The following is a 12,007-nucleotide window of genomic DNA, read 5'->3' as shown; positions in this document are numbered from 1 at the left end:
CGAAGGGTAAGCGGACAGCGCTGCGGGGCCTCGGCGGGATCCCCGGCCCGGCTCTCCCCTCCGCTTCCCACCCTCCCTTCGTCTGGAAGGGGCTCCGCCGCCGCGCGAGGCCCTTGCGGGGCGTCCGCTTCTTACTCCCTCCGCCTTTTTCCCTCCCCCAGTGGCGAGGCGGAGAGGAGGCCCCCCAAGTCCTCCAGACCGGTGGGGGTGGGGAGCATCGGGCTGGGCCTGGGCTCCGGGGCGCCGGTGGGGAGGGGGAGGGGGCGATTCATTGGAGCCGAGCGGCCGGGAGAGCCCCGGGTGGGGGAGGGTGCCGGGGGTGGGGAGGGCCCCTGCCGGCACCGGTGCCCCCAGCCCGCCGCCAGGCATGTGTGAGGTGGGGGTAGGGGAGGGAAAACTTATTTTGGGGAGCTGAGGTCTGTATCAAGATGACTTAGGAGCGGAGGTGTTGGGGAGTGACAGGGGAGTTATGTGGGGGTCGGGGAGAGAACATCGTTCCCTTTTGGATCTTGGTTTTCTGCAGCCGTCTTTGAAGTGGGGAGCAAGACCGGCTATGAGTTTGTGGCCCCTTAGATTTCGCAGGATAATGTTCGTTTTCTGTCCCATCAGCCTTAAACCCTGCGATTGTGGTTGAGGCAGGAAGACTGAAGGGGTCTCTTAGCCTTGCCGAACAGGTGACAGGTGGATCTTTCTGTTGCTGATGCTGTGGGATGTTCAGGCACAGTCGTACACCAAAGTGTCAGAGCCCGTGTGAGTTTGTATTTACGTGTTTGGCCGTGTTTCATTCCATATATAGTATATTTGAGATGTTAGGTTTCCGTTCTTCAAGTCAGCTTAATTGTTGTGGAGAAATTCTTCAAATGTTTGTGATAAGAGGGGTTTCAGGAGAGTGGAGGGAGTTTGCAGCTTCACAGGGTCTTCTTAGTAGTTCATGAAATTCAGGTCCCCAGTGCTAGAGCTGTTGAGTGCCTTTATTCATTGGAAAGTTCTTGAACACTAAGATTGTATGCGGAGCTACTGTATGGCAGTATAATTTTGCATCACTTTTGTCTGTTTTAGGTAAGTTTGTAAAGTGTCAAATTTGGGGGGCCGGTTGATTTCACATTTTATAAAAAAGGAATTAGTTTCTACTTTAGCATACTTAAAAAGAATATGATGCTCATGCAATTCCAGATTTGGCCAGGAATTTTGGTGGGCATGGAATAGAATTTTTGCTTTCAGTTTTTACACTTTTGGTACAGTAGCAGAGTATGAACACCTTTTCTAAAATACTTTTAAATTCTTTGTAACAGTGAAATCAGTTTTAAACCTTGACAATTTGAAACTTTATAAATGCTGTAGTTTCTAAATGAAGGAAGACATAGCTATTCGTGTTATTTTATGGCTTTGGTTGAGCACTTTTATTAGAAACAATGGTAAGAATTGTCAGATAAATGAACTTTGGGCTAAGTTAGGGCCCTGTTTAAAAAGGATCCTATAGCTTTTAAAAAAAAAAACATATGGAATGAAGATATTTAATGATGGTACTATCGGTGTGTTAACAGGAAATAGAACAAAAATTCCAGTGATTCAGAACTTCTGTTTGGGTTTTTCCCTCATAAGTCTAATCAGTTTCTAATAGAGGGTGCTTAAGTTTTAAATCTTTGAAGAATCAAACTGAAAGTTGAATATGTTAATTAGATGAATAAGTTATCCACCGAATAGACTCCAGTATTTCATTTCTCGCTTGGCTTCATAGAATAACTTTTCTTGAGTTTGATAGTAGCCTTTAAAGGACAGTGATGAAATCCTGCCATTCAAATCCTCCTAAGTCTCATAGTAGAACCTGTGCGTTTGTGACTCATTGAGAAGAGGTTAAAATGATCACTATCTCATCTGATACATGTTTTCTGAAAAATAAATTTTAACTTAAATCAATCTCATTTGATTGAAATAGGGACTTTATTTGGTCCTTTCTTTAGTGGTCCTCACTTCAGCTAAGGATACTTTGAGACTTGGGCATTGGGTACAATTATTACACCTACTGAAACGAGGAGGTTTTTTAACTCTGCATAGTTATATAGGCAGTATCTGGATCTCTAATTATGTTAGGATTAAGGATTGCTTCTTTGGTATTAGTAACACCTTACACTCAGATCCTTCTGTAACTTCCTTGTTAGGAAAATTTCTTTTTAACAAAGTATTGTTTAGAATGAAATGTACATGTGTATCTGTGAACCTACTGCATTTTGAAAAATAGATACAATGTAGGCTATTTTACATTTTTTTCTTTTTTTTAGTTACAGGTCAGGACTAAAAGGCTTTTTTTTTTTTAAATGATCTTCAACATAGCTTAGAAGGTAATTTTTGCCTTATTATAGATATTTTGGGGGGAAAAAAGGTCCTAATAATCTTTACACTATATAAAGTTCATAAACTAAACTATAATTGACAAGAGTTTTAATTCCATTATATTTCTGCCTGGCCAGGTTCCCATGACCCAGAGAACAGTAGTAGCACTCTTCCTTTGTTTCACTTATGTCATCCTTATTTGTCCTAAGATTGAGACTCTCTAAAATAGAAGGATTAAGAGATGATAACAGAGGCAAGTGTGAAGACTGGGACAGAATCATAGTAAGGATGGGGATAAGATGCTGTAGAGGATTAGATGAACAGTTTAGGCAGCTAGGAATGTGGAGATGTGGGTACTGGTGGCTGCCAAGCACTGGAAAATGATTATGCTGAACTGTATTAAGGCAGTTTTCTCTGAATCTTTTCATAGGCTCTTGACAGTCTATATATGTCATCTTATTTAAAAATCTGTTAAGATGGTAAGAATTTGGAGACATTGAAATTATATGGAATTTAAATGTATGTCTATTCATACTTATTTGGCACTGGCTTATACTTCCAGAATACTGTGTTTTAACATTTTATATGTTTTGGTTCTTATCCTAAAAAATCAAGGATGCGGCTTGCTCAGAAAGCTAAAAAACTTAAGTATTACTAGGAGCTGTGCTTTTTTACATTCTCTTTAGTTAGTCGGTAAACTTGACTGTAATCTTGATCACTAAAGTGTCAGATTGGCAAGGAAGATACTTTTTTGTTTTCTAAATATTTCATCTCTCAAAACAGCCTGTTTATAAGTAAATGGTACCTTACCTAAATTTATTCAGTTTTCTAGTGAAAAAAGAAAAAAAGTCTCCTATGTTATAGTTATGCTTTTCACTTAGATTTTTGCTTGAATTTTTATTGATTCATTTTACAGAATCTGCTTAGTTTCTCATTTCCTAATCCATAGAAAAGGAGTGTGTGGAGTGAGCACAGTGGAAGTATCACCTGACAAGTTAATGTTTCAGAAGAAGATCCAAGTCAAAATTGCCACAAAGTAAACTCATGGATGTTAATATCAATGAACTGTTAGTTAAAAGTTTTGCCACTTAAAATGTCTTTGCTGACACTTTAACTTACATAGATCCCTTTATCTACTAATGATACTAGATAAATGTGCCTTTGCTGAATGTGACTTTACTTGCCTCATTCATTTTTTTTTATTGAGCCTCATTCATTTTTAATGTAAAAGTTTAGTAAGAAAGTTTATTACATTTCTAATCATCAATTCCATTTCGGAATTTGGTGTCAAAGGAATGGTATCCTGCACAATAAAAAGAGAGAAACTAATATTTATTGAATGCGTACTGTGTGCCATGTGCCAGACTTTTATTCATTCCACAAATATTTATTGAGCACTTACTATGTGCTAAGGATGCTTCCAAGTACTGGACATGCAGTGGTGAATAACAGATAAAAATTTTTGTGCTGATGTAGTTTACATTTTAATGGTAAAAGACAATAAATAAAATGTAATGTGTCTGAGAGAAAAAAAGTACTGTAGAAGATTGAAGAATGAACAGTGCTTATTTGATCTTTGAAATAACTTGATTTCAAAAAGCAAAAACTACCCCATACATAAAATTTTTTCTTTAAGAATATATGTAAAATCTTCAGAACTCAATTGTACATGTACTTCAGAATTCTCAGTTTTTTACTTCAGAGTTTTCTCCTATTGTTATTGCTTCAGAAAGCTGCTTTGTGGCTAGATAGAAAATTTTGAAATTTACTATCCTAGTTTGAATCCTAGTTTTGCCACTTATTAACTTTGCCACTACATTTGGGAACAATTATAATTTTTTTAGCTTCCCCGAGTTTGTTCTCTGTAAATGAAAGTAATATCTATAAGATTATTGCAGTGATTAAATTATACATTGTATGTGATTTGTCGTAAATAGTAGAGGCTTAGTAAATAGCCTTTCTTTACTGACTATATCTAGTAGTCTATAAAACAAACTTCGTTGAAGTTGATGATCCTCCAGGAAGCACTCATAGCAAGTGCTTTGTTGGCATTATTTAATATACATTTTGTTTGAACAACTAAAGTAGTTTTGTCTGATAGCACAAGGTTAATTAAAATACAATAGAAACTTACATTCACTAATACTTTCTGGAGGGTTTGTGGGTGTTATCAATGTAATGTCAGAGACACTCTTTTTCTGGTAAAGGAACATTGTGCCACATCTTGTCATATAAGTTGATGAGCTAAATCTCAGCATTTTGACAAGTAGGCAGCATATACTGTATACAATTCCAATTCTTGAAAATACTTACAAAACATTTAGTATCATACCTGGTACAGGGTAAATAATCAGTAAATGTTCATTTTTGTCATTATTTTATTCCTTTATTGTATGAACTGATGTAATTAATTCAAAGAATTTATAAATAAAATTAAAATAATGCAAAGTGTGGATTAGATTTTTGAAGGAAGAGTAAAATAACCATTCAAGTTGCAATGCTTATTTTCATTTGCATTATTTTCTACCCTGGAAGATCATTAAACATCTTCTCAAGGGCAGCTCATGTCCTTTTTTCCTTTTGGTCTTAAACTTCACTATCTCCAGTGCTTGGCATTAGTAAACAGCTCAAGAAATATTGTATGTTAAATGACTTAAGTCTTTGAATCGCTAGCTTTAAGCACAGGCTAAGGTGTTATGCATAGTCTTCAAAATATCATTTTTTTAATTTAGCCAAAAATGTAAAAAATATTATAGAAGTTGAAAGAAAGAAATCAGTTATTTGCAGCTAGAATAGTGTTCATTAATTTATTCCTATGCTGTTGTTGACATTGTGAAAAAATCATATAGCAGTTTTTTTAATCAGAGTAGAAAAAATAATTCATGCATAATTATATGCTCTTGACTATTAAAAGACAAGTTTATTTTATCTCTTTTAAGTCAACTTTAGTGAAAGTAGGTTTGTACTAGCTTTATGGATTAAATAGTTCATTCATTTAGTTAAGTTTCTATAATGTGAGGAATGTTGATGTTTTCACAGAAAAGCAAAAACATCCCGTCATCACCCCCCCATTTTGACAGTAACCGTTCTTCAAATGCTTAAATCTTAGTACTAGTCAGCTGTTTTTTATTCTGTAGCAAGTTATCCTCTACCTAAAGTAGAATAATTATAGCTTTCCTAAAACTTAAGACTTCTATCAAATTCTAAAACCTTTAATCACTGACGTAAAATATTTCGTAGATTTTTTTTTAATTCCCCCCACAGCATACATAGGATGCTTTCTTTCTGTTCAAACTTTGTATGCCACAGTACTATTTTAGAAGTGAGATATAAATACATATACTTGAATATTTTGTGTCTTGTTGATTTTTGTTTGTTTGTTTGCTTAATTTGAAAAGTAACAATATGCTGGAAAGAAATATTATTGCAAGGTGTCAGTTTAAGTGGCTTCAGAAGAAAGGAAGTCTGATTTAACCACAGACAAGTACATCAGCAGCATAAGAATTTGTAGTACTTTAATTGCCTTGTTAAAGAAAGTGGCATTCTTGTTTCACTTAAGAAGAAAAACAAAAATAGGCCTAGTACCAGTAGTCCCGATATAAGTCAGAAAAGCCAAATAATAAAGGTTGGAATGGTGAGAGAGGGAGAGAGAAGCAGCAGCAGCAGCAACTAGAGTAAAAAATTGTAGTTTTATTGGAGAGATATGGGGAAACATACAAGTGTTAAATGTTATTAGTAGAATCGTTCAAAATAATCCATTAAAGAATGTGTGAAAGAGTAATTTTGATAAGTAAATTCTTATTTCTTCTTTATTAACCATCCTAATCAATACTGTTATTTTGAAACTTAGCTTAAAGTTTTACTCAGACGTTTAGATTAAGGAAATTATTTTTGACATTTACTATCTTAACGTTAACCTCTTTAGTGTTAGCAGGGTTGAGCACATCACACGTTTGCTTGGTTAGTTTGCCGGCCGTAGTGCCATAGCAGTTCAGTGGAATGAGTTTTCATTCCTCATCAGTGAGAGAAAATATTTGCTAATACAAATGAAAACTTAAAGTCAGTGACTTCACTTTGCAGAACATTTTCTCATACCAGGCAGGTTTTGTTTAGTTAGAGAAATCAACAACAGCAGTAATTCTGATAAGAACTGAGATAAGGGTAAAAGGGGCTTACTTGGTTTTAATTCTCTCAGAAACTGGGGATAATACTACTTTTGACTTTTAATTGATACCTCTTAAACTTGGCAGTTTCTTTTATCTTAATTTTACCATGTTGGATGTCAGTGAGGTATAATAAAAAAAGACTTGAGCTTTAAAGTCACATGAGTCCAAGTTCAAATCTGAGTTCTATTACTAACCATAGCTATGTGCTATTAGGCATCACTCAAATGCTTTGCACCAAGGACTTTTTCTTTAGAAAAATGCAAATAGTGATAGCTAGCCTGCATGGTGGTTTTTACTACGTGATCTGTATGTCTTATGTTACCTTGTATAGTACATATCTGGAACCTAGTTGGCATCAATAAGTAGTATTCAAAGTGAAAGATATGTACTATGGTATACTGTGCTTTTTAAGGCAGTTTTTCTTCCCTATAACTTTTTTTTTTAAGAGACAGAGTCTTACTTTGTTGCCCTTGATAGAGTGCTGTGGCATCACAGCTCACAGCAACCTCTAACTCTTGGGCTTAGGCAATTCTCTTGTCTCAGCCCCCCAGGTAGCTAGGGCTACAGGCACCCTCCACAATGCCCGGTGTTTTTTTAGTTTTAGATGTCATTGTTGTTTGGCAGGCCCAGGCCAGATTTGAACCCGCCAGCTCCAGTCTATGTGGCTGGTACCCTAGCTGCTGAGCTATAGGTGCCAAGCCTGATAACCTTCTATTTAGCAAAGTTGTTCTAATCACATTAAATATATACTGTAAATAATAGTAAGTGATTTCAGTGATTATTATTATTATTTTTCTTGCCTATTCTTGTGGAAAACACCAAGATTTTTGATTTGAAGTTAGTTCACAAATCTGTAGGTTAGTTCTTTCATAGGAAAAGCATTAGAAAATTGGCATGGATCAGATTTTTTTCAAAACACCTCAAATGCAAAGTTAAATATAATACTGTAAAACTTGTACGACTTTATCTGTATAAAATGATCTTTGTACATCTTCTATTTTAAATTAACTAGCTAATTTTTTTTCATTATTTCAGTAATACTCTTTTCTATGTCTGTATTTCACATTCAAAAGGGAAAGAGTGTTGTCTTTCTCTGTTTATTATTAGATTAACTGTGATTGTCTTTTGCTTTGATTTTTTTTTTCTAAAAATTTTTATCTTAATCCATTGAGTAAATTAGTGTGATTGTAGAATATTTTGCTTACTAACAGTATTACATCCTATCTATATAAATAAAATTTTAACGTAATATACCACTTATATCATTCAGTAAACTTCAGAACTGTTCCTGGCACTATAATAATACTTATCACTGAAATATAAATTCAGTTGCTGTATTTGCTATTAAAACAGTTAAAAAAAAAGAGACTGCATTTTATTAAGTATGTATGTTTAGAACATTCTGCTCTGTGCGTGTATGAAATCTGTTATCCTAGAAGTAATAAATACTCTTTAGTTATGTGCGATTTTTGTGAACTCTATAAAATAAAGCCAGAAGCACAAATAGTGATGGGGAGCCAGCCATTAATCACTGGATAAATAACATGTTTTATCCATTCCATAAAGAACTGTGAGGTACATGTTGGGTCTTCTAAATCTTATTTTTATAGCCAAAAAGTGAACATGCAGTATGAAGGATAATTTGTGTTGTAAATGTACAACATTTTTATTTTTGTTTGGACCAAATATCATTATTTTGAAAACTTATTTTGAGATCCTTTCAGATGGGTTACTTAATGCCAATAATAATTTGGTCAGCAAATTTTGCTTTTTTGGAGTTTGCAGCAGTTTATCTTACAGGCAGCAAAGCGACTGATTATTCAATCGAAGAAAATATCCTTTAAAAATTAATATTTAAGGGCGGCACCTGTGGCTCAAGGAGTAAGGTGCTGGCTCCATATACCGAGGGTGGCAGGTTCAAAACCAGCCCCGGCCAAAAAAATTAATATTTAAATCTATGCTATAAACCCTGTCTCATAGGTAACTTGCTTTTGTATTCTTGACATTCTGTGGAAGATTTTCTTTATGCCAGCATTTCCTGATTAAATGTTGGTGCTTAGTCATCATTAAAAATATAGAGAAGATAGTAGTTTAGGCAAGAAGATAGTTGCTTTTTAAAAAGAATTCAGGACAGATTACAAGTTCCATTTTAATCTGTTGAGCATAAGTGGTGGTATGGTTGCTGGGTTAATTTTTAAAAGGTAATTAGGTGACCTAATAAACATCATTATAGTTACGTAGTTACTAGAATTAAGGAGAAAATGTGCTCAGGGATAGGTGTCTATAAAAGTTGCTAGGATAAGGATACTGTGTATTTACGTTGAGAGTAACTGTTGCTGTTTACCATGTGTCTAACATGTACCTAAACTGCCCTTAACTAAAGTACTGTTTGCCATTCGCATGTTGATTTTCTAGGATGTAGAACAATAAACACAGGGATATGGGGATTTCAGAAGAAAATTCCCACTTCCACATATGGCAATTCTGCTTTTTTACATATAAAAGTGCATTGATGCATTGGTTGAGCTTGCATGCTCTTTGAGCTTTGTTCAACTGAAGTGATGGATTGGCCTGAGTGAGACAGCCTCATTCTCTTCACGAGATTTCCCCTTCATGAACAATAGCACACATTTAAAGGATGACTGTCTGGAGCCACTGCTATAGTTCTGCAAGAACAAGTAGTACTTTTGGGGGGAAAGTAACTAGTTCATGGGAAAATTGAAGTAGTGATGTTAGCCAGACCAAGCTATCCATCACTACAGCACCTTTTACAGGATATCACATGACCAAAAGAATAGAAAGAAACTCTGTGTTTCATACACCTGCTAAGACACGTCTATGCAGAATAGCTGGCTAACCCAGGAGATCTTGCCTTGAATTCTTTCATTGTCTCATCTTTACATTCTTTATTATTTAAACTAACTCACTTATCATTATTTTTGAGTTCTTGCTGTATGCCAGGTACTTTGCTAGGTGCAGGGGATGGACTGGTGAGTAAGATAGAGTTCTTGTCCTTCAGAGACATACAGATAACTGTGATACACTGTGATAAATGTTGTGACAGAGTTAAATGTAAAATACTTTAGGAATCAGAGGAGCGGATATCTGATTCAGTGAGGGATAAAAGGCTATGACAGGGGAACTTATAAGAAAGATGACTCTTGCATGTCAGATGGACAAGGAAGAGAGGTCCAGGCTGCAGGTAGAAAGAGCTACAGAGAGAAATAGCATGCAGAAAGGTTGGAGGTAGGAAAGTTCACGTATATGCAGTAATCAGGCATCATCCAGTGATTAGATACCAGCGGTAAGTTAATAGAAATGAGGTAGAACATTAGAAGACGAGTGCTACCTAAAGGAGATTTGACTTCATCTTATAAGTGATGGAAGACAATTTCTTAAATTAATATTCTAGAAAGACTCTCTGGCAGCAGTGTAGAGAATATGTTAGAAAAGAAACCAGGCCTGGGAGAAAGAGGCAGGCCTATAGCATCTATTTGAAAGTTGAGAAGGACCTGAATTAAGGATCTGATGATGGAGTAATTAAGAAGAGTAGTTTAGGTATTTGAGAAGGGAATACTGAGTGTAGCAAAGCAAGGTAAAAGATCACCCATGCCCTGGCTTGAGTTGTGGTGCATAGTATGTGATACAGTAAAGACCATGGGAGTAACAGGTAAGGAAGATGTTTGAGTGCTATATGTTGATATTAAAGTTCTTATGGGGAGAGAAAGATGAAAAAGACAGAAACAGAGAAGGCTTCTGTGACTAACTGACATTTGAGCAGGCACCTGAATGATGTGATAAAGGGAAAGAGCTTTCCAAATAGAGGTCGTAGCAAATACAGAGGCCTTCGGTAGAAGTATGCTTGCCATCTTCCAAGAGGAAGGCCAGCCAGAATAGTTGGAGCTGAGTGGAGGGTGGAAAGGTAGGGCAGATGAGATCCTCGTGGATGTGTGCGTTTCATGTAGGGTCTTTAGATTGTGATAAAGACTTTAGATTTTACTTAGGATGATACAGGAAGCCACCAAAGGTTTTCAAGTTGTAATCTAATTTGCCTTTTCTTGTTCACTTCTTAGAACATGATTTATTAATTGGTGTTTGTATGTGTATAGTTCCACAACATTTATCATGTGTACAGATTCATGTACTCCTTACAATCAGGATATAGAACTATTTTATCATCTTAAAGAAAACTCTTGTGTGTTACCTCCTTAACAGACCCACCTTTCCCTCCAACCCTAACCCCTTAACTAACCCCAGCAACCACCCCTCTCTTCCCTATCGCTGTAATTTTGTCACTTAAAGAATGTTATATAAATGAATCATCTATTATGTTGATGTTAGAGATTGGCCTTTTTTCCCACACAGCATAATGCCCTTGAGATCCATCCAGGTTGTTGCATCTATCGGTAGTTCATTCTTTTTTTAGTGCTAGTATACTATTGTATAAGAAGTATACTATTGTATGTGTACCACAGTTTATTTAACCATTCACTAATTTGAAGGATTTTTTGCTTTTCTGGTTTGGGACTATAAAAGTAAAGCTGCTATGAACAGTTCTGTGCAGATTTATGTGTGAAGATACATTTTTATCACTACAGGATAAATCTCCAGGAGTGCAGTGGTTGTGTTGTGTGATAGATGTATATTTAACTTTATAAGAAATTATTAATACCAGGCTTCTCCAGAGTGGCTGTGCCACTTTATATTCCCACGAGCAGTACATACATGAGATCTAGTTTCTCTGCATCTTCATCAGCATTGGTATTGTCAGTATTTCTTATTTCAGCCAGTCTAATTAAGTGTGTAGTAACATCTTTCTCCAGTGGCTAATGATGTTGAACAGATTTTCATGTGCTTCTCTGCTGTCTGTATTCTCTGTGGTGAAGTGGCTGTTCAAGTTTTCTGCCAGTATTCTAAGTGCATTGTTTCTTTGTTGAGGGAGAATTCTTTACACCTTGTAGATTCAAGTCCTTTGTTGATCATGTGATTTACAGATACTTTCTCCTGTTATATGATTTGTCTTTATATCTTCATAACAGGGTCTCTTGTAGAGAGAAAAATTTTACTTTTGATTAAGTTCATTTTATGCATTTTTTTCTTTTATGGGTTGTACCTTTCTTGTCAAGAATACTATGGCTAGTCTTTGTCTGAAAGATTTTCTCCTCTTCTAAAAATTGCCTAAAAGATCATACATATATAGAATTGTGATCTATTTTGTTTTAATTTTTATATGAGGTATGAAGTTTAGGTTGAAGTTCATTTTTTTAACCTCTGGATGACCAGTTCCAACATCATTCCAACATCATTTGTCGAAAAGACTATCCTCCTTTCATTGAATTGCTTTTATACCTTTGTTAAAATCAGATGGCCATAATCATGAGAGTCTATTTCTGGATTCTCTATTCATTGATCTTTGTGTCTATAATTCCACCAGAACCACAGTTTCTGGTTATCGTGACTGTATAGTCTTTAAGATTAGGTAAGGAAATTCTTCCAACTTTTTTTTCCTT

The 12,007-nt window shown here is 35.7% G+C and overlaps 1 protein-coding gene across 1 annotated transcript in view; it reads left to right on the top strand.

Annotated features, from left to right (window-relative positions):
- Nucleotides 1–725: 725 nt before the first annotated feature.
- Nucleotides 726–12,007, top strand: part of TAB2 (TGF-beta activated kinase 1/MAP3K7 binding protein 2) — a 71,097-nt gene continuing 59,815 nt past the window's right edge. The window contains exon 1 of the mRNA XM_023513498.1: nt 726–750. The gene's annotated coding sequence lies outside the window, so the exon portion shown is untranslated. The remainder of the gene's footprint in view (nt 751–12,007) is intronic.

Source organism: Otolemur garnettii, unplaced genomic scaffold, assembly GCF_000181295.1.
Source record: "Otolemur garnettii isolate 467f Iridium unplaced genomic scaffold, OtoGar3 scaffold00042, whole genome shotgun sequence".
NCBI lineage: Eukaryota > Metazoa > Chordata > Mammalia > Primates > Galagidae > Otolemur > Otolemur garnettii.
This window is presented reverse-complemented; position numbering and strand designations above follow the sequence as displayed.